General features: G+C 38.3%; 1 pseudogene; it reads left to right on the top strand.

The window, feature by feature from the left end:
* The window catches only part of LOC138775043 (follistatin-related protein 5-like), a 34,114-nt pseudogene extending 17,236 nt beyond the window's left edge, over positions 1–16,878 (top strand).
* Positions 16,879–25,587: the final 8,709 nt, after the last annotated feature.

The following is a 25,587-nucleotide window of genomic DNA, read 5'->3' as shown; positions in this document are numbered from 1 at the left end:
CTGACATTAATCGCTTAAAAGAAAGAAGTTCACATCAGACATTCTATACTCAAAAGTCCTTCACTTTATCTTACTTTAATTTTTCCACATTTCAACAGACAGATCAATAATGTGCTTACAATGGCATTATACTAGTTCACTAGTGTTCCAGTAATAAAAATCTAATAAAAAAATGCAACATAAAGAAGGACCATATTGTGAGTCACATAATAGATACTGTACAGATTTAGCAAAGGCTATTGCACCCATGGGAAACATTTACTGGGCATACTTAATGCATCAGCATGTGTAGAGTGTATTTACTATGCATTAAACATTAGCTAAACAAAGGGCTGACTTTTTCTTATTTTATTTTGTAACAAGACAAAAGCTACTTGTGTGTTCACATAATCAATTTGCAGTTGTTAGGTAGAAATAGCAGTATACAGTATGTGAGAAAAACATATCACTATAATCTATCTATCTATCTATCTATCTATCTATCTATCTATCTATCTATCCTTTGTGTTTCAATCCCTAGAAGTTTCTCAGTGTAGACATAATAAAAAATAAATATCAAAATTGTATTAAGACCTTTGCGAAGATTGTTTACTAAATTTTAAACATGCTAATTTGGTATTTTTAGCAACAACTTGTAAAATTGTGTTTATTATTATTATCCATCATATTACCTTTTAACATGTACATACTAGAGATGAGTGCAATTTGAGCATGCTTGAGTCTGATCTTTTAGCAGTTGAATACTGGTGGCTGAAGAAGTTGAATGCAGGCATGGAATAGCAGGGAAAACATGGATACAGTCTATGGCCATGTTCACACAACGTATGTGTTGTATAAATCACGACCGTTGTTGCAATTTGCAATAACGGTCGTGATTTATACAACACATACGTTGTATGGGAATGCATGGAATCCCGGCCGGGGCGTATACACTTAGTATACGCTCCAGCCGGGATTCCATCCGGCCACACGAAAAAACTCCATGTCAAGTACAACCGATACAATGTGAGCAATTCAGATGAACAGACATGGTACTCGCCAAATATAGCAAAACACTTGTTCCCTTATTTCTAGACAAAACAAGTTGCATGGAACAGATCAGACCATCAGTCAACAGCTGTTTCATATTTATTGTGCTTCACAGCCCCCAAGAAGAGAACAATACATGTAAAACAGCTGTTGCCTGATCGTCTTGTTTGTTTGTCTGATCGTCTTGTAACCTGTTTTGTTTGGGAATAAAGAAACAAGTGTCCTTTTTTTTCCTGGATTCCCTAAAATCTGGAAAGCATCCGGAATTATAGACGATACAATACTTGATAAATTGAACTTTATTTTTGCTTGCAGCAAGGTAGGGTGTCAATGAGGTGGGGCCTAGAGCATCCGTGTTGTAGGCCATTAGTGTATATCTTCCTGCCTGTATTCCTTTTATGCTTCCCCCCATGGCTGAATTTTCAGCCAATGATGTAGATCCAGCCCATTCAGAACGGTTTGATACATCCAGAACTGTTTGGTCGTTACAACACTCTAGCACTACAAAGGCTCCATTTGGATTATTTAAGACACTATTGATCTACAGCACCTATAAGAAGAGAAAAAATGGGGGGAGTGAGGTGCCGCACGCCTACAGCACGGATGCTCTAGGCACCGCCAAGTGATACCCACCGCCTAGTGATACCCACCACACCATGCTGCTAGAATCAAACAAGATTTTACAATGAATACTGTCTCAAGGAGACAGACAGACCCAGAGACTGGACATGTCTTCAAAATGGTATCAAAGGTTTGGGGAGAGTGTCCAAGATTCACACACAGTAAACTAAAAGCTAACTGCCAGTGGCAATGGAATACTGTTACTCAATTCTTTGTACAAAAATAAACTATTCACCCATCATAAATTGCACATAAACTTTGACAAATCACAAATCATGCCCCCTTCTAGCAAAAAAAAAGAGGCAAATGTGGTAAAAACATGGAAAATTAGCTAAATCTGCTTGGTAACAATTGCACACAGCATTACAAATTTTGCAGCCATGTATTATTAGCCAACCAAAAAAAGGAGAAACTCAATGATACATAACCCCTATAGTCAAAGGTATACAAGATCTTATTGATACTGGAAGTATTTGAATTTGTATAGCTTTCTGGCACCAGTTGATTTGAATATATTTATTATATATAATAATAATAATATAATATTATAATATGAATATATTATATATTATATAATATCCCTTTAATTTTGTAATTATTCTTTTGAATGCTATACTTTTATGTAAACATTTAGTGCTGGCTTGTTATTTTCTAAAGATTATGTATATATATATATATATATATATATATATATATATATATATATATTTATTTTTATTATTTTTTTTTGTTCTTAGGTCATTACCCAAGCAAGTGGAAGTGTTTCTCATCATACCATACATACTCAGCCAGTCGGAAAGCATTTTGACAGAGTCGATGACTTCTTCATACCAAGCACAACACTGATTATCAATCATATCAGGTATGAAATATTCTATACTTAAAAGACAGGTAGAACAGAAAAAAATTGCCACACAAAGTTGAACCTAATATATTTAAAATAGTTATAGTTTTTCATCCTGCTAAAAAAATCATGTGATCGATTAGACATTGAATAGCAGACTGCTGTGGAGGAAAGTTATTATGTACACTTTATAAATAAATGTCTTATAACCCATCTACTCTCAACTGAATACTTTCAGACCAAAACTTTTACCTTGTCTCTCCCACTGTTTTTTACTATAGTGATTATTAGATTAGTCCTGCTTCTTTTGTTGATTTCCCCATCATTCTGTATGTTTTACATATTTAAATTGTTTTTCTGAGACATTAATACCATATTATATTGCTGTAACTCACTGGTTTAGAAAACTATTAAACTATTTTTATGACATATATCAAATGACCTCTGTTTAGCTGCTGAATTAGTCTAAAAATTAGTCTAAACAAGTTTAAAGAACAAAAAGTCTCCCCTCTTTAAATTCTACAGTTTTCCATATGAGTACTGAAAAAGATTCAACCCGTAAGTCTATTATGCCTATAGATAGGCCAATAGCTAGGTAGATAGATAGATAGATAGATAGATAGATAGATACTGTTCCACACTGACGAGGGGTAAATACCCCAACACAGCTGTCTGTGGATGGATGCCTAGCCTTGGTAACCCTTTTCTTATGTTGTTACACTGGCAACAGAGTTAGACTTTGACTTAAAGGGGGTCACCCTGGTGTTTCCCTATTTAGGTCTCATAGCTCGCAACAGAGTAAGGACCTTAGGGGCTACGTATCAGGGTGGTTTGATGTCCTCCCCACTAGGAGGCACCCCTTGGCAACAGGCTTCCTTCTCTGGAGAGAGGGATATCTGGCTATTCCTGTGTTTTGAGACACGCAACTGAGGCACCACGGACCCCTTCTTTGCATATTCAAATTTTGAAGAGGGCAATTACTGGAGACTCTTAAATGAGTACTCTATTGGATTTTTTATTTTTTTTACTGATCTCCCAGAGCTCAGTGATTGTTGTGTTTTGTTGGTCTATTTTTCATTTCTGATATATTTTACGCAAATTTCTGGTCTGAAATGTAGTACATGAGTGAGGGCATAAAGGCCCCGCCCCTTACAGGCCTCGCCCTACCTTAGTGTGTAAGTAGTGCAAACTTTGATCAGATTTAGAACTGGGAAATTTGGTGGCCAAATCAACACCTTGAAATATTTCTCTTGTTCTCAAACCATTCCTTAGAAATTTTTGTAGTGTAGTGTACATCAATGTTTAGGTAGGTGGTACATGCCAGGTTATAGCTACATTACAATAATGTCGGAACTCAGGTTTCCCCAGCAGACCATCACACTTTCTCCAAAGACATGTCTTCTTCTAATGGTGAATCCTTGCGCTATTTTCTTCTCCAGGTGAGCAATGTGCTTGCATCTGACCATGCATGTGATATTAAAAAAATAAATAAATCCAGTCTTATCATTGTGCATGTGTTTGGTAGTTGATAGAGGTCAGCATCTACAGTACATTTTAAATGGTCTGCGACTAGGCAATCCCATACACAGTTAACTGTAAAATTCGGACTAATTTAATTTATGCAAAATAGAAACTGGTGTAAAATGTCCATAGCAACCAATCACAACTTAACCTATACTTTCCCTGAGTAGAAAACTATTGGTTGCTATGGGCAGTTCATACCAGTTTCTGTTTTACATACTTTAATAAAGCCACTGCATGTTCTGTCTTACATAAATCGTGGTGACCAATGATGCCGTTACCTATAGCCTAATTATCACTGCCACGATCATAGACTCATACAATTAAAGACAAATCGGAATGACAAAAAAATCCCAGTTACAACCTAACTTTTAATCGTAGCATTATAAAACTACTTTACAAAAGACACCCAAGTGTGTGCAAAATATAAATGAGCAGGATACGATTTCATTGTCCGTGTCTTATTTTATTTAAAACACCTAAAAATAAATAAATAAACATATTATATATTGTAGCGTGCATAATTGTCTGATCTAATAAAATTTAACAAATATGTTACTGTACAGTGAACTGCGTAAATTAAAAAAAAAAAAGCAAAAAGCGTCAGAAATAATGATTTTTGTTACAATAAATATGAGGGAAAAAAATAAATAGATCAATGAAAATGTCACATCTACATGACTATGTTACCAATGAAAAGTAGAGTGTTATGGCTCTTTTTTTTCCCAACAAGGCAAAAAATACGACAACACTAAAATTAAAATTGGCGTAGTCCTTAACCCCTAGACGACCTAGGGCATACAGATACAACCTGGAAGTCTGTCCCCAGTTGACCGTGGGTGTACCTGTACGCCCTGACCTATGAAGGGCACTCCGGAGTAGAGCACGCTTCATAGGAGGAGGGGCCGGCTGCAGTGAGCAGCCGGGCTCTCACCGTTAATGACAGGCTGCAGCAATCGTTATTGACACCGTTAATGACAGCGACAGCAGCGTTTAAGTGTAAGTGACAGGGGGAGTCCCCTGTTACTTAACGATCGTTGTAACGGATCGTTGGAGGTCTCTCACCTGCCTCCGTGCGGTCCGATCGGCAATATGCTTACTGAACCTGCACAGGCAGGCTCAAGGAGCAGCACGTTTACATGGAGCGATAATTCGCCCAATCGATCGTTTAACGGTTTTGAAGCAACGGTTTGGTTTTGATAAAGATCAGTGTTTAGACGAATAAATCGTTAGAAAAATCGTTTTAAAAATCGTAAGAAAAATTGTTATTGCGATTGTTTTTAAGATCGCTTAAGCCCATCTTTTACATAGGGTAAATCGGTGAAAGACTGTTTACATGATACGATCTGCAAATTTTCAGCGAACGACGATTTAAGAACATGTGGGGGCTAGGTTCACACTATGTAACTGTGCGGCTGTATTTTTTATGCGGCTGTAAATGTGCGGATGAAACTCCGGCCGTGGAAAAAATAGACATGCGGCTCAAAACATACGGTCATTTACTTGGAAATCTGGTTCAACTAAAAATAACAAATAAAATCTTAACCCTTCGTGCTGCAGCTAGTTTGGGCCTTAATGACCAGGCTAATTTTTCAAAATCTGACCTGTCTCACTTTATGCTCTTATAGCTCAGTGATGCTTTAACGTATGCTAGCGATTCTGAGATAGTTTTTTCGTGACATATGGCACTTTATGTTAGTGGCAAAATTTGGTCACTACTTTGTGTGTTTTTTGTGAAAAACATCAAAATATCATGAAAAATTAAAAAAATTTGCATTTTTATGAACTTGAAATTCTCTGCTTCTAAAAAAAGAAAGTCGTAGCACATAAATTAGTTACTAAGTCACATTACCAATATGTCTTCTTTATTCTGGCATAATTTGGTAAACATATTTACTTTTTTAGGGTGTTATGGGGCTTAGAAATTTATCAGCAAATTATCACATTTTCGTGAAACTGATTTTTTAGGGACCAGTTCTTTTTTAAATGGATTTAGAAGTCTGGTATCCTGAAAACCCCCATAAGTGACCCCATTTTGGAAACTAAACACCTTAAAGAATTAATCTAGGGGTATAATGAGCATTTTAACCCTACAGGGGCTGGAGGAAAGTATTCACAATTAGGCAGTAAAAAAATGGAAAATTTAAATTTTCCAATAATATATACGTTTATATTAAAGTTTCTCATTTTCAAAAGGAATATGAGACAAAAAGCACCCCAAAATTTGTAATGCAGGTTCTCTTGAGTACAACGGTACCCCATATGTGGGCGTAAACCACTGTATGGACACACAGCAGGGCTCAGAAGGAAGGGAGCGCCAATTAGCTTTTCCAATGCAAATTTGCTGAAGAAGTTTCTGAGCGCCAGGTGCGTTTGCAGTGCCCCTGTAGTGTCAGCAGAGAGAAAACCCCCCATAAGTCACCCCATTTTGGAAAGTACACCCCTCAAAGAATTCATCTTGGTGTGTGGTGACCATTTTAACCCCACAGGTATTACAGGAAAGTATTCAAAAGAAGACAGTAAAAATGAAAAACTCGAATTCTTCCAATAATATGTTCGTTTAGTTTGAAATTTCTCAATTTCACGAGAAACAAGAGGAAAAAAGTACCCCAAAATTTGTAACGCAGGTTCTCCTGAGTACAATGGTACCCCATATGTGGGCATAACCACTGCATGGGCACACAGGAGGGCTCAGAAGGGAAGGAGCGCCAATTAGCTTTTTCAATGCAGATTTTGCTGCAGAAGTTTCCGAGCGCCAGGTGCGTTTGCAGAGCCCCTGTAGTGCCAGCGGAGTAAAATCTCGCCATAAGTCACTCCATTTTGGAAAGTGCACCCCTCAAAGTATTCATCTTGGTGTGTGGTGACCATTTTGACCCCACAGGTATTAGAGGAAAGTATTCAAAAGTAGACAGTAAAAATGAAAAACTCAAATTTTTCCAATATTATGTTCTTTTAGTTTGAAATTTCTCAATTTTATGAGGAACAAGAGGAAAAAAGTACCCCAAAATTTGTAATGCAGGTTCTTCTAAGTGAAAAGGTACCTCATATGTGGGCATAAACCACTGCATGGGCACACAGGAGGGCTCAGAAGGAAAGGAGCGCCAATTAGCTTTTTCAATGCAGATTTTGCTAAAGAAGTTTCCGAGCGCCAGGTGCGTTTGCAGAGCCCCTGTAGTGTCCGCAGAGTAAAATCTCCCAATAAGTCACCCCATTTTTGAAAGTGCACCCCTCAAAGAATTTATTTTGGGGTGTGGTGAGCATTTTGACCCCACAGGTATTTGAGGAAAGTATTCAAAAGTAGACAGTAAAAGTGAAAAACTCGATTTTTTCCAATAATATGTTCCTTTAGTTTGAAATCTCTCAATTTCTCGAGGAACAGGAGAGAAATGTCACCCCAATATATGTAAAGCAGGTTCTCCTGAGTAGAACGGTACCCCATATGTGGGCATAAACCACTGCATGGGCACACAGCCGGGCTCAGAAGGGAAAAAGCGCCAATTAGCATTTTCAGTGCAGATTTTTCTTAAGAAGTTTCTGAGCGCCAGGTGCGTTTGCAGAGCCCCTGTAGTGTCAGCAGAATAGATTCCCCCAAAAGTCACCCCATTTTGGAAAGTGCACCCCTCAAAGAATTCATCTTGGGGTGTGGTGACCATTTTTACCCCACAGGTATTAGAGGAAAGTATTCAAAATTGGCCAGTAAAAATGAAAAACTCGAATTTTTCCAATAATATGTTGGTTTAGTTTAAAATTTCTCAATTTGTCGAGGAACAGGAGAGAAAACGTACCCCAAAATCTGTAACGCAGGTTCTCCTGAGTACAACGGTACCCCATATGTGGGCATAAAACCACTGTATGGGCACACAGCAGGGCTCAGAAGGGAAGGAGCGCCAATTTACAGGAGCAAAACCGCAGCTAGTAATGGTTATTAGAATAGCGCAGTTACTAAAAAAAAAAAAAAAAAAAAAAAAAGAGATTACAGGTAATGTGGGGTGGTTACGGGCAACCAGGGGTGGTTATGGGCAACCTGAGGTGGTTACAGGTAATCTGGGGTGGTTACGGACAACATGGGGTGGTCACAGGCAACCTGCTGTGGTTACGGCAACCTGGGGTGGTTACAGGCAACGTGGGCTGGTTACAGGCAACGTGGGCTGGTTACAGGCAACGTGGGCTGGTTATGGGCAATCTGCTGTGCTTACAGACAATCTGGGATGGTTACGGCAAACGTGGGGTGGTTACAAGTAACCTGCAGTGCTTACAGACAATCTGGGGTGGATACAGGCAACGTGGGGTGGTTACGGCAACCTGCAGTGCTTACAGACAATCTGGGGTGGTTACGGGCAACGTGGGGTGGTTACGGGCAACCTGCAGTGCTTACAGACAATCTGGGGTGGTTACGGGCAACGGGGGGTGGTTACGGGCAACCTGCAGTGCTTACTGACAATCTGGGGTGGTTACGGGCAACGTGGGGTGGTTACGGGCAAGGTGGGGTGGTTACGGATAAACTGAAGTTCTTATAGGCAATCTGGGTGGATACCTGTAATCTGGCATGGGCACCGCAATCTGGAGGGGGTCATTGGCAATTTGGGGTGGTCAGAGGCGCCGTGGCGTGGTCAGAGGCGACGTGTGGTGGTCAGAGGCAACGTGCGGTGGTCAGAGGCGACGTGCAGTGGTCAGAGGCGACGTGCGGTGGTCAGAGGTGACGTGCGGTGGTCAGAGGCATCGTGGCGTGGTCAGAGGCATCGTGGTGTGGTCAGAGGCAACGCGCGGTGGTTACGTGCAATCTGGGGGGGGTTACATGTAATCTGGCATGAGTACGGGGAACCTGGGGGGGTTATGTGCAACCGGGAAGGGTTACAGACAATCTGGGATTGTTACTGATAAACTGAAGTGCTTATAGGTAATCTGGGTGGGTACATGTAATTTGGGGTGGTTACGGGCAATCGGGAGTGGGTCACTGGCAATTTGTGGTGGTTACGGGCAAAGTGCGGTGGTTATGGGCAACGTGTGGTGGTTAAGGGCAATGTGCGGTGGTTACGGCCAACGTGCGGTGGTTACGGGCAACGTGCGGTGGTTACGGGTAATCTGGGGAGGGGTTAGGGGTAATTTGGGAGTAAACTGCAATTATTACTATAATAAAAAGTGTGTTTTATTTTTATGTATGTTTGTCACTTTTTGTACTTTACATATTCATTTCACTGTATTACTATGATTACTGTGATATTTTCTATCTCAGTAATCATAGTTCAGTGACAGAGACCAAATTGGTCTCTGTCACTTTAAATTTTCAGAGTTGGCTGGTTGTAAAGCGCATGCGCACTTCATAACCAGCCAGGACGTCGAGGAGGAAGGAGCTCCAGGAGCAGGTGAGTATATGGGGAAGGGGGGTGACTGGGGGACGGGGGTGAAAGGGGGGGTGGGGGGCGACTTGGAGGGTGGGGGGGACATCACTTTTTATCCCTGTCACAATCATTCATGGTGACAGGGGATAAAAAGTGCCTGGATGCACATGGTACAAGCGATCAGCAGTATATAGTATATACCGCTGATCGCTTGTACCGGGACCCAACAGGGGGGTCCCCGATGACTGCCCCATGCTCTCCGCTACCTCCGGTGGTGGAGAGCATGGGGCTTTCATTCATTTTAACTTTTCCATCGCTGTGAACCGACATTAGTCGGTTCACAGCTATGGCGGCGGCCATATTGGAAATGATGGCCGCCGGAGGAGGGGGGTTAGTGATCGCCCTACTAGGGGGGGCTGATCTGAGGTCTGGGGGACACTTATTTCATCTCCCCCCGCCGTAGATTCACGGCGGGGGGAGATGAAAGGCGGCGGCAGCACCGGTAATCTCCTTTACCGACGGCCGCCGCTATAAGGTTAATAGCGGCGATCGTCGGTAAGGGGGGGGGGCAGGACGGACCCCACACACTGCCCCAACCCCTCAGCTGCCCCGTAGCCTTATTCTCTGCCATCGCCGTAAAAAGCTGATGGCAGCAGAATAAGGACCCTTAGTGACCGCCGTAAAAAGCCGTATCGGCGGTCACTAAGGGGTTAAGAAAGTGATGCAAACATCTCTGGATGCATCTGGGAAAGCAGGGAAACAGTTTACATGAATTGCTATTACCGGGGTTTGCGATCCTCTGCAGTATGCCGATGTCTCTCATGGTTAATCTATTAAAATAATAAAACACATTTTCGTTGTAATAAAGTGCCTTTCGTTGTTCACTAATTAAATTTAAACTAATCCAGCAAAGAGGACACATCGGGGTGAATATAAAGCTCTCCCCACCCCCTCCCCAGCACTGCACCCCTCCCAGCAAGGAAGGGGGGTCAGTTAACCCCTTCCTTGCTGGGATGGGTGCAGTCTGACATCAGTCTGGCCCCAAGGGGTTAAGGGGGATGCAATACATCCTCCCTTAACCCTTGGGGGCCAGACTGTAAGCAGCGATCTGTAAAGATGCTGCATACTGTAAGGTGCACACCACCGCTCACAATGATGGGTGTTGTGCTCCTGTTTGTGTGTTTTTTGTGTGTTTCTCCTTTTTGTTTTTCAGATATCGGTATCCTGTGGATTACGTCAGATTCTGTGGACTACGTCGATGACCAGCGTTTTTTTAATGTTTTTTTTTATAAAATGGTCAATGAGGGGTGTGGGGGTGTTTTTATTTGAATAAAAATTTTTTTTAACTTGTGTCTTGTCTTTATTTCTTTACTTTATAGACTTAGTAGTGGAAGCCGTCTAATAGACGGAATCCATTACTAAGTTGGGGCCTAGTGTTAGCCGGTATAAAATGGCTAACACTAACCCCCTATTATTACCCCAGTACCCAATGCCACCAGGGGTACTGGGAAGAGCCGGGTGCCAGTGGTCCCGGAGCGTCAAAATTGGCGCTCCTGGACCGGGCGGCAGCAGGCTGGTAAGATTTAGGCTGGGGAGGGCCTAAACCAATGGCTCTTCCCACCCTGGTGTTACCAGGCTGCTGTCGTTTGGTTTTAACCCGGCTGGTTATAAAAATAGGGGGGACCCTATGCTTTTCTTTTTAATTATTTATTTATTTTAAAAAAAAAAAAACACAATTTTTTATTCAAATAAAAACACCCCCACACCCCTCATTGACCATTTTATAAAAAAAAAAACATTAAAAAAACGCTGGTCATCGACGTAGTCCACGTAATCTGACGTAATCCACAGGATACCGATATCTGAAAAACAAAAAGGGAGAAACACACAAAAAACACACAAACAGGAGCACAACACCCATCATTGTGAGCGGTGTTGTGCACCTTACAGTATGCAGCATCTTTACAGATCGCTGCTTACAGTCTGGCCCCCAAGGGGTTAAGGGAGGATGTATTGCATCCCCCTTAACCCCTTGGGGGCCAGACTGATGTCAGACTGCACCCATCCCAGCAAGGAAGGGGTTAACTGACCCCCCTTCCTTGCTGGGAGGGGTGCAGTGCAGGGGAGGGGGTGGGGAGAGCTCTATACTCACTACCCCGATGTTGTCTCTTCGCTGGTCCGCAGCACAATGAAGTCACTGTACTGCGGACCGGCTCATTATATGTGCGCTGAGCCGATCAGCCAATCAGCTGAGCGCACATAATATTCTAAATGTTTCTTCTAATAATGCTATTGTGATAACATAATTAGAAGAAACATTTGATGTTTCATTAAAGTAAAGTGATGATTAGTACAGAAAGCTCTATTGCCGGCATATGAATTAACGGCTTATGGAGCTTCCTGTACTAATTAATATTTAATTAATAAACACATTTTCCATGAATAAATTCAGTTTCGTTGGTCAATAATTTAATTCTAACGAATCCATCATTGTGCAATTAAATATACTGTCAAAAATAAATATATATATAAATATACATTTATTTATATATCTATTTATTTTAACAGTATATTTAATTGCCAAATGAAGGATTCGTTAGAATTAAATTATTGACCAACGAAAATGTGTTTTATTAATTTAATATTTTAACTATTAGAGGCATCGGCATTCGGCATCATTGCCTGCTATTTTTGAAGTACTCCGTACGGACCGCCTGTCGTTCCACAGCCGCATGTCCATCCGCAAACAATGGTCTTGTTCATTTTTTACGGGTCCGTTTACGATCGGGCCGTAGATTCATACATAGTGTGCACTGTGCAGTCGTATATCCTATACTTTCCAGCGTACGCATGAACCACCAAAATACCGCCGCACAATTACAGCCGCAAATACAGCGCACAGTTACATAGTCTGAACCTGGCCTGAAAGATCAAAATGAATGATTTCTCACTCGTCGATTGATCGTTTGCTGTGTTTTCACGGTACGATTATCGCTCAAATGCAATCGTTTATGCGAAAATTCTAACGATAATCGTTCTGTGTAAACGCAGCATAAGGCATAGCAATGATCAGTATATGAAATCAAACAAATGAATGTACAAGTCCCCTAAAGGGACTCAAAATGTGTGAAAAAAAAGTAAAAAACATAATTACACTTCCCCAAAGCCCCTCCCCCAATTAAAGTTCAAATCACCCCCTTTCCCATTATATAAATAAATAAACATGTAATATACCGTAGCGTGCGTAATTGTCCGATCTATTAAAATATAATAAGCGTCATCACTAATGGTGAACGGCATAAATGAAAAGAGTGCCAGGGTTATCGATTTTTGGTTACATTATATATTAAAAAAAAGTGATCAAATGGTCCGATCTTCACAAAAAGGCTATGTTCACACAACGTCTTTTCATCTCTGTTTAAAATGACGTCCATCATTTTGAGTCTAAAATAACGGACTTATTTAGCAGCCTGACCTCCCCTTAGTGCACTGACAGGTGTTTGTACATTATTCTAGTTTGGGGTTACTAATTGAACTCTGGGTGTGTCTTAATTGAAAAGTCCATTGAATTTAATAGTAAAAACGGAGACAGAATGGTGACAGAAGGAAAACTGTGTGTGAACTACAAATAAAAAACGTCCGCTGTTTGCAAAAGACGCCCGAAAACAATGATCATGTTCCTTATTTTGACGCCCGCGGCAAAAACGTCCGTTATTCAAAATGCTGTATGCATTGCACGTCTATCTCACCATTGACTTCAATGCATTGCATTGCAGTCAGTTAAATCTCGGCAAAAACAGACTTTATTTTAAATATGAAAATGGGACGCCTTTTTAATATTTTTGACATTGTGTGAACATAGCCATATAGTATTAATGAAAACTAGAGATCATGGCGGAAAAAATTACACCACATACAGCCCCGTAGGTGAAAAATAAAACCGTTATAAGCGTCACAATATGCCTATTTTATTAATGATTAATGGCAAAAAAAAAAAAGGATTTAATTAAAAAATATATATATAACATTAGAAAATCTGTGTAAACCTGCATATGGTTGTGTTTGGACTGACCTATAGAATAATGGTATTATGTCACTTTTACCTTAGTGCATTATTTAGACACAGGAATCCCCCAAACGTTACCGTATTGCATTCTTTTTTTTTAATGATTTCACCAATTTATATCTTCATAAATAATAATTTTGGGGTTCCATCATGCATGTTATAGTAGAATGAAAGATGCCATTACACAGTACAATCTTGAAAACGGGCCCCGACGGGCTCCTTGACCATAGAATCCTAGCTTTGTATGGGCGCAGATGCTCAGTGAAACCACACTATAAAGTGGTTTATTCCATTTAAGAGGTTTATTATGGATACACAACACATTTCGGCCACCAATTCCAGGGGGGGCCTTTTAAAGTCAACAGTATTGGCAAGAATAGGCAGTTTAGATAGCACGTCGCATTACATCACATCAAATGACTTCCGGGTCGGAGAGGCTTGACCGGGTCATATTACATATACATACTCCATATTGGCTGGTTTGTCCCAGATAGTGCATAATAAATAATGGAGTAAAGTGTCATGAGATGTATCACTTACAGTTTGGAATAAACCACTTTATAGTGTGGTTTCACTGAGCATCTGCGCCCATACAAAGCCAGAATTCTATGGTCCAGGAGCCCGTCGGGCCCGTTTTCAAGATTGTGATTGGTACGCCTTCCTTGACGTACCCCTGGCAGGAGCTGCGGTGTCTCATCCTACCTCACATGTGCTACATAGAGTTGTGCCTATCCTTGCACAACTCTACTAGGTGAGTGCATACTACATTAGATTAGTATTGAGTGAATGATATTGCAGTTTGCCATAATATACAAATGCATACTCTTAATGGGGAGGAAGTTATTAATTATGCTTATCTGAATGCATCTGAATCAAGTGTTACATCTGGGTATTTTGATTATATTCTCTAATTCCCAAATCAGTACATCTGATGTATCGCACTGTGACTTAAATATCATGCATATTTTTACCAAGTTGTTTATTAACTATTTTCTGTAGTCGCTTCTAGAGATGAGTGAACCGGGTTTTGGATTCGAGTCGATCCGAACCCGAACGTTCGGTATTTGATTAGCGGGGGCTGCAGAACTTGGATAAAGCTCTAAGGTTGTCTGGAAACATGGATACAGCCAATGACTATATCCATGACTTCCACATAGCCTTCGGGCTTTATCCAAGTTCAGCAGCCACCGCTAATCAAATGCCAAAAGTTTGGGTTCGGATCGACTCGAGCATGCTCGAGGTTCGCTCATCTGTAGTCGCTTCTAAAGATGGCACATTACAGCATGGGTGGGTAGTATGGAATCTAGAATCCCACATGGTTCATATAATAATTTGATTAAAGCTCCCTGAGAATCTTTGTGGTATGTGCCTACTCAGTGAAATGCGTTGGAGCTATTTACTGGAGGAACTAATATTGGAGTTTTTCTGAATACATAGATTTACAGTTTTTACCTACTCTCTGTTGACTCCGCAGGCACCAATCTGAGTGCAAGAGTTAAGTTACTGATCAAATAGGGAGTCATCAGGGCCTGCAGGAGGTACAACCACAGGATCACTCTTATTAGGGCAGCAATCTTGCTATGATAGGCAGGGCATGTTAAGAAATAGGGTGAGATATAGGGTAATTTTATCCATAGGGTAACGTGATGTATAATAATGGTTGCCTAAGATACTTTTCTTTGTCTTTTACCCTTTTATATCCATAGCCCCATCTGCACAGACAATTGAAATTGTATCCTGCTCATACCTGTATATATGTTGCACCACACTTGGGTGCCATTTGTGAAGTGATTGTATAATGCTACTATTAGAAGTTTTTAAAGATTAATTATTTTTTGTCATTACAACCTTTCCGTCTTAGCCAGAATTCATTTTCTTAAAAATTTTGGATAGCTTTTCTGTCCAATCAGACCATACAGGCTAGCCTTTTCTCCCAAAGTGAATTAATGAGTGTTGGACTCTAATTAACCATTTCTCAGTTCAAGTTTCTTGGCCTACTTTTAGTAGGTACTAATAACTGCATACTAGGAGCACCCCAAGGCCTACTCTTTTAGTGATGCTATTAGCCATTTTCTAGCCATCACAATATGATCCTTTTTTAAGTATCTCAGATTTTAACACTTTTAATTTGTTCTGCTTTTTGCACATAAACTTCAGATACTGACTGTTGGTTTGGTGCCTAATGCCATTCCACCTCTTTCTTAGATGCCTTTGCCACACAATAATAAGTGCTTTTCCTTTGACCTATCAATGGTGTTAATGTCATTGTTTTTATGTTAGTTTCACAAAATAAAGAACAGATGTGTTATGGCAAAGTAAGTGCACAAGTATGCATAGGAAAACCTCTGTAGAACATCTCAAAAAGAGAAAATCCATTACTGGTAAACTGTCATTCTATTGTAGTGATGAAAAACATTTAGACTTCAGGTATTAATAGTTTTGCTTCCAGCATGCTTTCCAGTGCAAATTTACATCAATCTGTACTTTTTATCACCGAAAGAAACATCTACTGGAAATCATATTTACTGTCTGCTGTAAATATTGATGTACACAAGGAAACTTCACCCAAAGGAGCTTAAACAGTCACTTAAAAGATCTCTTAAAATTTGCGTTACTAGATATATGATAAAATCATTAGTATTGAACACAAGTTATTCAGGCTGTTTATGTAATAAAATATGTAATATAGTTAAGTGTATTCTAAAAGTTAAGAATTCAGCTCATCCTTCAAGCTACCTTATTTTTTTCTTTTAGGTTCGGGTTCATCCTTCATAAAGATGAGCAAGCTCTTCTGAAAATTGATTTGGAGACAATGTCTTATATCAAGACAATAAGCTTAAAAGACTATAATTGCATCCCTCAATCTTGTTGCTTACACCCACCTCGGTGGATATTACTTTATCCATTGTAAGCCTGATACAACTGGAGCAATTCTTCCTCAAGTAATAGTTGATGGCGTAACTGATGCTGTTATTGGATACAACAAAGATGTTACTGGCACTCCTTATGTCTCTCCTGATGGTCCACTACCTTGTCAGCATTGATGATATAAAAGGAATCATGAGTGTACAACTAATACAATTCAAGGAGAAATCCAGGATTTATTTGTCATCCATACCAATTTGCATATATCTGATGTGGCCTTTCAATCATCTTCATAGAAGCTTCACCAGTACAATGTCTATGCAAGCTCCAGTACACAAACTGATGTTCTTTTTGTAGAGCTCTCATCTGGAAAAGTGGAAATGATAAAGAAGCCTTAAAGAACCAATGAAACTAGAACAATGGGCATGGAGCTCAAAAAATCGAATTATCATCGAGAGTGGCCTCTTGGACAGTACTTAATGACACCCTCTAAGGAATCACTGTTTATTCTAGATGGACGACTTAACAAATTAAATTGTGAGATTACTGAGGTTGTAAGAGGCAACACAATTGTTTGGTTTGGGGAAGCATAAAATTAATATTTTTTTTCCTTTTTTTCCCCTTTTATCTTTTTTTTTTTTGTTGTTAAATTTAAAATAATGTATTTCTTTCCACCTGTTTAGCTTTTGCAAATTTAAGTATTTTAAAATAATTTTGCAAAGCCCAGGATTTTTTTTTTTCTTTTCATATTTTCATGAGTTACACTGAATTGTTACGGATAAAATTGTAAAATTATATAACTTTTATAATTTTCATAAAATGATGTTTAAAATAATAAAAACAGCGAAAACTAAGTAATGGAAAGTGGGGAAAATAACAATTTCACTTTTTTAGTTTATATTTATGGCTCATAAGTCAAGAGAATGATAGCGCCATGCTTTTTTGTTTTTTTTATTTTATAAGAGCCACGTTCTGTCCCCTATTCATTCGTGCCTTGGGTGGAATATTTTATAAGAAACACATTAAAAAAAGACAAGAGTAACATATAACCATTGGGAACATGTTGTGAGAGAGAAGATATATCCATAATATGTCCTGTGAATGGTCAATTAGACTGAAACATTTAATGTATCATACCTGTCATACTGAATCATCCATCAAAGTTCTGGATTGTAGTTTGAAGTGTTGTTTGCGCACAATTATAGTCTTTAAAAAATGTGTTGTTTTTAACAGTCAAGTTTTAGGGACTGATTTCAGGTACAACATTTTATTTGTTTTTAGGATTATACTTTTAATGTCATAATAGAGTATGGAGTTTAAAAATAGAGGTAATTTACAAACCTGTATAACTTTTTAGCACCAGTTATTTTGATAACATGTTTTTTTTTTTCCATTGAAATACCCCTTTAAGCTATGTTCAAACTATGAAAAAACAACAGTGGTATTTCATAACATTGGCCGTTGCTATGAAATATGGATGTTGTTTTTACATAGTGTGAACATAGCCTTAAAACCAGTTTAACCAGTTTAACCAGTGAGAAAATGCAGATATTGGGATTTTTATGTTGTTGTAAATTCATGCAAAGTAAAACTTCTTACAACTAAATATGATAGAATTGTATATTATAATAACAACAGCCCTAATAATAATATTAATAACAACAACACCACCATCAACATTTTACTTACTGCTGTTATTTTAAGATGTGTATTTATATTATTTTTTTAATCAAAACCAATCTTTCCACAGTGCATCAATTTCTGCTTCTACTTCTAGTATTGTTATTGTTGTTGAAAGAAACAGATAAATAGTATACCTATGGTACTCTTTTACTGTTTGGCTATGTTCACACAAAGTCAAAAATAGAGAAAAGGCGGACGAGTTTTTATGCTTAAAAAACGCCAGTTTTTGCCGCAATTTAACTGACTGCAGTGGCAATGCATTTAAGTCAATGGAAGACGGACGTCCAATGCACACAATGCATTGAATAACAGACGTTTTTACCATGGACATCAAAATAATGAACATGATTATTATTTTCGGATGTCTTTTGCAAGTAGCGGATTTTTTAAATTAGTTGTTCACACACAGTTTTCTTTTGTCCCTGTTCTTTCTCCGTTTTTACTATTAAATTCAATGGACTTTTTAATTAAGCCACACCCAAAGTGCAATTGGTAACCCCAAACTAGACTAATGTACCAACAGCTATCATTGCACTAAGGGGAGGCCGGACAGCTAAATAGACGTCATTTTAAACAGAGCTGAAAAAAAAAAACCGTGTGAACATAGCCTTTCTCAACTAATAAGTCTGTAGTCAAACATCACAAAAAAAGTGGCACCCAAAGGTTCTCCTGTATAAAAATATGCCAAGCAGCATACCTTTCTGTGTGGGGTATATTTGGATAAAATAACAAAACTGACTACTATGCTATTTTTTGAGTAAAAGGAAAAAAAAAAGGTATATTAACCTAATGTAGCTTGATGAATGGGGGCATAAATGCAAAAATTGCCCATTTTTGATCATCTAATATCCTAAAGGGCATAGAGGAAAACAAAACAAAAAGTCACATTTATCACACTATGTTTTTTATCATACATTTTTGCAAGGAAACAGAAAACAAATAAAAACTGATGGAAAAATCAATGCATTTGTGTTTATCCGTTTTGATCCATTTTTACATTAACTTAAAAAAGGGATCAAAATGCATCTTTTTTTTATTTTAACTTACACAAAAAGGCAGCTGACCTTATTTCTTGTGTACGTTAAAAAGGTGTTTTGATCCATTTTTTATTTATTTTTTTAAATAATGGAAATCATAGAAAAAACAGATCAAAGGGATGCACACAAATGCATTTTTTTTCATCCATTTTTCATCTGTTTTTTTGCAAAAATTGATGAAAAAAAAGTTGTGTGAACCCAGCTTACTGCAGTTTTGTGCCAAAGCCAGAATGGATTCAAATTATGGAAAATATAGGGAGTAATTGTCCTGTTTTGATCCACTTCTAGTTTTGGTACAAAAACAGCAGTGGCAGTAAAATGGACATGTGTGAAACCAGCATAAAGGGTTCATAAAAGATTTTTTTTTTAATAGTTAAGCAGAGCAAAAACTAAAGTTGATATTTCTGTAATTGTACCAACCACAGATAACCACAGTTGTCGTGTCAGCTTTCTCTTTCTCTCTCTTTATTTTTTCCCCCTATACCTTATTAAATTATAAGGTTAAAGAAAAGGTGCTATTAGGGTACATTCTAAGGCAATGTTCCCAGTTGGAACATATCAGACAAAGACAGTTGTCTCTTATATACACGGCCACTAATAATGATCATGATCATATTTAGCTGCCACCTATATAGAGAGATGGCCGCTTTCCCCGACTATGTTTCTGAAGTGGGAACATAGTCATATCCTCTAAATTTTCTGCAACTGATCTCTAACAGATTTGCAACTAATTTTAAGCACAATGATTTGTTGTAGTGCAGAAACATTGAACATTTTCTGCAACTGTTCAACAGCAAATATACTGCTTGTAAACATAGCCCGGGGTAGGAAACCTTGGCTCTCCAGCTGTTCCAAAACTACAACTCCCATCATGCCTGGACAGCTAAAGCTTCCAGGAATGATGGGAGTTGTAGATTTGCAACAGTTGGACAGCCAGGGTTCCCTACCCCTGACATGGTCTTAAAAACTACAACTAGTCCCACAAAAAAACAAGCCCTCTTTGATATAAAAATAAAAAACTTTTAATTGGTTCTTAAATGGTTTTTAGATAGTGAGAAAGAATCAAAAGCAAAAAAGCAAAAACTGTCCATTAGAGGTTTAATATAAATATAGGTTGCTTTCAGATGGCCAGATTTTAAGATTAACATTGAGGTGGGCATGTATCACATGCTTCCTTTTTTTTGAGTAGGTGGTACCTTATGGGCTGCACAAAATTTTATAGCAATTGAATTGATAATTCTTGAGCAATTTATTTTGCACATTTTTGCCTAAACTATTAAAAAAAACTACTGCTAAAAATTACACATTTAGCAAAAAAAAAAAGTAAATAATAAATCAGCTGATAAAAATGTGATCTAATCTGAAACCATGAATGTTCCTGGCACAAAAACTGATAAATGATGAATGCGTGATAAACTGGAGAAATCTAGCTAATTGCCTAATAAATGTCGCACTAGAAAATAAGCTGTGCACAAAAACAGTATTAGCCAAAAAAAGAACACAAACATGTTTTGATACATGTACTCCTGAGGCTATGTTTACAAACCATCAAATATCACCCCCGTTTTTATTGCAATGGTCCTCATTTAAAGAAAAATAACTTTTTGATAAAATATTATACAAATATTACCTGTTTTCATAAAATAACAGATTTTGTTTGAAAATAATGGCCATTATTTTTCTTTAAATGTCATTCATCTAATAAAATTGACCGTCATTTTAACAGTGTGTATACATAGCCTGAGTCTTTAACATGTGGGCACCACAAACTTTTACTGAACTGAACCATGAAATTAAAGCAAAACCTTTCAGCTGCATTGTACATCCATTGGAAACCCAAGCAAGAATGGGATGGAGGGGGTGCACGGTTGTGTTACAGCACTCTCATCTGGGCTTGGAAATGCCTCTTTGATGCTTTGCACCAGGTATTAAAAGCATATTTCAATGATATAGAGGCAAAGAGATATATCAAATATATCAGGTGTCTCCTTGTTCTAAGAGCATTAGAGTATGAGATGTAAATTGCAACATACAGATTCCCTTTGTGCTGAGCCCATTCATGTGTATTTTTTAGGTTAATGTTGAAAAACATGATAGGCTAATGTTTACACAATGTCAAAAATTGAGAAAAGGTGACCGATTTTGATATTTTAAAAAAACCGTCCGTTTTGCCGCGATTTAACTGACTGCAATGGCAATGCATTGAAGTCAATAGGAAGACAAACGTCCAATTTTCGGACGTCTTTGGAAACAGCGAACTTTTTATTAGTTGTTCACACACAGTTTTCTTTTGTCACCTTCTTTCTCCGTTTTACTATTAAACTCAATGGACTTTTTATTAAGCCGCAACCAAAGTGTCAATTAGTAACCTCTAACTAAAATGTACAACACCAGTCATTGCACTAAGGGAAGGCTAGACAGCTAAATAAGCGTCCGTTATTTTTACTCAAAATAACGGACGTCATTTTAAACAGAGCAGAAAAAATTTGGTGTGAACATAGCCTTATGGTACATCTGGATGTATAAACTAACAGTCAGGCTGTCATGCCATTATACAGTTTGTTTTGTATATGCGCACATTTGTTTCTGTCAACAATACCACCAATACAGTCAGTTAATTGCCAATAATATTGATGGGTGATGGACATTTTCTATCAAGAAATAGGGAACTATTGTTCTAATGATCTGTTGTAATCTAGAAAAGAATGTGTTTTTGTTTTTTAAATAACATCGAAAAGATTTGGAAAAAAGATGTAATCATATATAGTGGTACTTAAGAAGCTATGATGTAAGCAGACCCACATATAGATTTATATATTTCTCTTTTCAATCATAACTTAGTGGTGATTTTTCTTTAATGATTTTTTTTAATGATTCATTCAATACTATTCTCAATTTGGTTTGTATTTTGTCAAGAAGTGTATCAGGTACAAGTCCTCCATGCATAGCACAAAGAAATTTTGTATTTTAAAACTTTATAAACAGCAGTATGAGTTTATGTTAGAAGGTTTTCTATCAATAGAAACTGTAGCATGCATTGTTGTATACTGTAGGGATAATCTGCCCTGCCATACTCCAAAAATTAAAGGTTTAAGGAACATAACAAAAAGTCTAAACTTTGGATGTTAAATTTCTGAAATCTTAATCTGATTAAACATTGTGGAAAGTGCTGGATAAAATGAGCTCAGTGCATGGAGGCCTCATCTTACAATGTAAAACTTAACTTACAAACCCTTTAAAGGTTTGCTGGAATCCATACCTTGTCTAAGAGCTCTTTGGGTAGTATAAGGGAGAGCTTCAGGATACTAGGCAGGCGGTTAAATGTTTATAAGCCATTATGGCCATCAAAAAATACATAGGGGCCTTTATCCACCAGAGGAAAAAGATGAGAAGCTTCTCTTTGAGTGGCTTTGCAATGTGGCTTTTAAATGAGCCTTGTAAAGTAAAGCCCTCTCTGACATGTAGTTGTTCTAATATAGAGAAGGATTGTCTTTATGAGGCAAACCCCTTTATCCATTATTACTGCTGTATTCAACATTAAAAGCTAGGGCTACTTTCAACCATGAGCATTAAGGTCTGCCCTAATGCCAGAATGGCTGGTCTACTCTCGTAGGACATAAATCAATGGTCATTTAAATGGTTTTAAAGCATAATATTTAGTATAAATAATGAGGTCAAGTAATGTGGACGTGGAGTGATAATACAGATTATGGTGAAAAGCATGGGTGGGGCACAAATGTATTTGAAATATAGATATTATAGCATTAAGGTACAGCCAGTAAAATGTACTGATAACAATTCAAATATATATTCCAGTTTTTGTGTTAACAATAACACCATCACATGACTTATAGACACTAGGATATAAATTAGCTCACAGGCTCAAAATGCTGTAGAAGATGGAAGTAGGTCTAAGAGTGTTTGCTAAATCTCTCCTGGAACATAGGATCATTTTGGCTAAAATTTGTGTTAGCATTAAACTAAGACAGAATTATGTTTATTCATAAATGTTTTTCCTTTTCTGAGACTACCATTGTGAAACAACGCCTTGTAATAATCGTACAATCTGTGTTAACTATCAAGTCTCTTTTACATCTTAGTTATATTACTAAACCATATTTATGTTCTGTATGTAATAATGCTTGGAAGAGAATAAACCCTAAATATTGCAAGCACTGTGCAAGTTTCTTAATAACTTTATTATATAATGTGGCACTAGTGCACCATGATTATAACATTTCCAGAGAAATCAGAAAACATAAATAAAGTCTCATTCTATTCCATTATGTTGTAGAAAAAGAAGTCTCCAGCTCTCGTAAAATCAAAGAGGCTTTATAGAAATTTATTTAAAAGGCTGACATGCTTCGGACATACTCACCCTTAATCATGGCTCTGTGGATATAGATCACATAATGCCAAAGTGCAGAATATACTCAAAAGACCTTGACAGGGTGGTGAAGATCCTCATGATATCAGTCCCCAGTTATGTTAGGTACTTTCAGTGTGGGAGGATGGTACCTGACAATAACTGGGGCCAAGACACGACAGGAGACGGGGCAGAGGAAACTCCCCCGGACTCCCAGCCGTTGTAATCAGAGGATCTCATTGAGGAGTGGGAGGACAGTCAAACTTTGGAAGGATGCGTTTGAAATTGTAGGAGTTGCTAAGTCCAAAAGCATCAAGAGAGCCAGGCAGGGGAATCTTCTTACAAAGCAACATGAAAAACATGCCACTGGAAGAAGAGAGCCTTGAAAAGGAAACATTCATCCCTGACTACTGATGACATTGTAGGTTTCATGTTCACCAGGGCACTTAAATGTGTTTGTTCCACCAAGCCAGCATCAGAACAACTTGTTGTTCCAGAGGCAAAGGGGAAGGCTCAGGGTACACCAAGAGGTACACCATTAGCTAGTTGGCAGAGTAGCATTCAAGAAGGCCCAGGCTCTCAATTGGTACACTAAGACAGCAGCGCCACTCAACAGCAGTCAAGCAGCACACTGCTACAAACACATACCCGCTGCCTTTTTTTCTGTCTCGGTGGCAACTGCATACAGTACAAAACATGATATGTATGCAGCATCTGTGATCATAAAGTAGGTTGGATTTGGGTTAAAAGCCAGGTACAACTTCTATGTGGCAGCACATGGAATGCCACCCCACGACTGCATGTAGGAAAGAATCAGGACCCTCATGCTATTTGCCTAAAGCCAACAACCGGTAAAATTGATTGCCCCTAACGGTGCTGCCACATTGAGGTTCCAGTGTCCTTGTAGAAAGCATCCATTTATGTCACTGATCCACCAATGTCCACTGCTGTCTATGGAGAAAACGTAGTATACACCACTGCTGATCCACCAACGTCTACTGTTGTCCTGGAAAAAAAATTAAGTATACCCGCTGATCCACCCAACGTCACTGCTGTCCATGGAGAAAAATCTGTTTGTGCCACTGATCACCAACTTTCAGTGCTGTCCTTGAAGAAACCTCAATTTTACACCACTGATCCACAAACAACGACTTCTATGCTTGTAAGACATTTCATTTTTAAGCTGGAGATCCACTACACCCCTGCTGTCCTGACAGAAAACATTATTTTACAACACTTATCAGCCAAATTAGTCAGCAACATCTGCTACTGACAGCTTCAATGCTGTATTGTGTCAAAAATAGTGAAAGTCATATGCCCTGAAGATTGACATTTTTTGCACTAAGAAATTTTCCCTTTTTTTCACTGGAATAGCTCTTGCTGACTCTTGAACCTATAGTAAGTAATATTACCACTAACATAGATAGTAGTGATGAGCGAATAGTGAAATATTCGACTATTCGATATTCATACGAATATCTCCAGAATATTCGAATATTCGATCGAATATTCAATCCCATTAAGTCAATGGGAACAAGTATTTGATAATTGAAAAACATCTATTCGACCACTGGAGGTAAAAACCGGAAGCTGGGGGATTTGAACGCTTATCGAATATTTATCGAATATTCGGCGAACTATTCGATAATATTCTAAAGGTCGAATACCTTACTATTCGATCAAATATCTATTCGATCGAACAGTATTCGCTCATCACTAATAGATAGCATCCTTATCTTATCTAATGAGGTTTGATTGGTTTAGTTTAAAACTAAACTAAACTTGCAGTAAAATTTGACAAACCGTTTAAATGAACTTTTTTTTTAAAAGTTTGCACATCTGTACTTGGTATAATGCACACCCTGAGCCCAATAACTTGATATAATGCATACCCTGCGACTTGATATAAAGCATAGCCAGCACCCAGTGACTTGGTAAGCATGCACACACAGCAATTGATATAATGCACAATGAGCGACTTGGCTTAAATGCACCGCCAGCACCCATTTTAGTATAGTCACAAACACAGAGAACTTGGTATAATGCACACCAGCTACTTGGTATAATGCACAGCCTTTCATCCAATGACCTGGGATAATGCATAATAGATCCCAGGGACATTGGTATAATGTAGCCGTCAGCACCCAGTTTACTTCATAATTGATGCTCAGCCAGCTCCCAGTGAATTGGTATAATGCACAGCCATCTACTTGGTA

Source organism: Dendropsophus ebraccatus, unplaced genomic scaffold (assembly GCF_027789765.1).
Source record: "Dendropsophus ebraccatus isolate aDenEbr1 unplaced genomic scaffold, aDenEbr1.pat pat_scaffold_1262_ctg1, whole genome shotgun sequence".
NCBI lineage: Eukaryota > Metazoa > Chordata > Amphibia > Anura > Hylidae > Dendropsophus > Dendropsophus ebraccatus.
The sequence above is the reverse complement of the archived record's forward strand: the minus strand, read 5'-3'. Positions and strand labels throughout refer to the sequence as shown.